This window comes from Acipenser ruthenus, unplaced genomic scaffold (genome assembly GCF_902713425.1).
Source record: "Acipenser ruthenus unplaced genomic scaffold, fAciRut3.2 maternal haplotype, whole genome shotgun sequence".
NCBI lineage: Eukaryota > Metazoa > Chordata > Actinopteri > Acipenseriformes > Acipenseridae > Acipenser > Acipenser ruthenus.
In genome coordinates this window covers 12628-14805 of record NW_026707482.1, presented here as the reverse complement: position 1 = coordinate 14805, position 2178 = coordinate 12628, and the positions used below count along the sequence as shown (strand labels likewise).

General features: G+C 41.0%; 1 long non-coding RNA gene across 1 annotated transcript; it reads left to right on the top strand.

The window, feature by feature from the left end:
* The first annotated feature begins 847 nt into the window (after nt 1-847).
* Nucleotides 848-1897, top strand: LOC131727426 (uncharacterized). The gene is made up of 2 exons (XR_009322154.1): nt 848-1213; nt 1620-1897. It is a non-coding gene; the product is annotated as an uncharacterized LOC131727426 (long non-coding RNA).
* The last annotated feature ends 281 nt before the right edge of the window (nt 1898-2178 follow it).

Sequence of the window (2178 nt, the reverse complement as noted above, 5' to 3'; positions counted from 1 at the left end):
AAGAAGAGCAACCAGAATTATCCTGGGTTTAAAAGGCATGTTGTATGCAGACAGGCTAAAATAATTGAATCTATTCAGTCTTGAACAAAGAAGACTACTTGGTGATCTGATTCAAACATTCAAAATCCTAAAAGATATAGACAATGTCGACCCGGGGACTTTTTTGACCTGAAAAAAGAAACAAGGACCAGGGGTCACAAATGGAGATTAGATAAAGGGGCATTCAGAACAGAAAATAGGAGGCACTTTTTTACACAGAGAATTGTGAGGGTCTGGAACCAACTCCCTAGTAATGTTGTTGAAGCTGACACCCTGGGATCCTTCAAGAAGCTGCTTGATGAGATTCTGGGATCAATAAGCTACTAATAACCAAACGAGCAAAACAACCAAACGATGGGCTGAATAGCCTCCTCTCGTTTGTAAACTTTCTTTTGTTCTTATGTTCTTACTAAGGCCTTAATGTGGTACAGTAAAAAAGTATTTTGAATTGTCTTTATAAATTAGAATGTTTAGGGTGCCTGAGGAGTCACTTGTTGCAATCTTAGCTGATTCTCCTTATTATGTTACATCTTAAGTTCATATGAATCTCGTTACAACTTGGCATACTGCCAAGCCTGCAAATAAATAGTCTTTCCCAGTGCTAACACACCCATGTGATAATATTTATTGCAACGGGGGGAAGCTGTGAGGGAGTATCTGATTTACTCATGTGATCTTTAAAGTGTTTGTACTGTAGTACGGTGAAGGTGCACAGTGTTCAAGTTATTTTTTATTTGTTTTGGAAAAATGGCAGTGACTATTTATACTTAGACATGTGACCCTTAAAAATAGAACCAGATTGGGGTGGGCAAGGAGACGCATACAGTCAGGGGAGTGCAGGTTCGTGTCCAGGTTGAGCAAAGTTTCCAATCTTTCTGTGGAGTCCACATGAAGCGTTTCACTGGCTCTGATGCTACCGTGGGTTACTTAGACTGTTTATACTCACAGCACAACGGTGAAACCTACTGGTAGACACCTACAGGGCTAGCTTTTGTTCTCCAGTGGCCGGTTGCTCACTGATATCCTCTGTGGAGCACCTGGGTGTAAAGAGGCAATTGGTTCGGTCATGGAATCGGAGGATGCCCACAGGCCTTCAGTTCTCCCAAGCTGCAATGGGGATTGATCGGGTGATGGAGCATTGGACCCTTTAAATGAGAAAATAGTGGTAAAATAGGTACTAAAACATTTGTCTACTTGAAATTTTACTTTTGAATTATTTCCTTACAATTCTTAATATAGTTGACAACATGTCAAATGCCAATTGTAATCTGTTACTCTAAAAAACTTTGGTCAACTATGTGTCTTTGTGACAGAGATCGAATGATTATTGGTGTTAGATCTCATTTCCGACGTGTGAGGACGCTGTGTAAACGGAACAGAGTACCCTGGACAGGATGGCTCGACAGTTCATTCCCAGGGTTAGGCGGAAGTCAGACATCTAGAAAAGGGGATGTAGTGATGTGATCTGTTCCTTATTTGTGGTTACACTGAAACCGGAAGGACCTGTGTATTGTTATAGAGAACCGTGAGTGTTTTGTTTGTTTTGTCTAAAACACTGTTCATTGTTCATTGTTCACTAGGCTAGACGGTTAACACGATCTGGAGCTGTCACCCACGGCCGGCAATAAACCCGGACAACACTGCACTACTTGTTCACTGTTGTTGCACGTAATAAATTGTACTTCACCACTCACTTTGGACTGGTGACCGTGTTTGTGTCTAATTGTGTTTAGTACTGTGTTTATTATTTACGGGACTGCAACCCTTTATCATTACTGTGCAATACACATTGCTGTGTCTTGCAAGCTCTTTATTATTTACTGCTTGGTCACCAAATAAACAAACCATTTCACCTGTACTTTGTTGTCTGTTTGTTTAATTGGATTACTGCACCTGCACTTCACCTGCTCTACACCTGTGAACTAATTACCAGTTGCCACAGTCTGCTATCACTTTAGTGCACTATGGTATTGTGACGAAGTGCCCGCCCGTGTGTATTTTTCTGTTATATGTTGCGTGTGGTGTGTTAAATGTTGGTGTATAGTCATTGGTACACGGGACATAAACGGGTCTGTGTAACACGAGTGTTTAAAATGTATATTTGTATTTAGGCACGAGGATGGCACAGCACTTCATGTG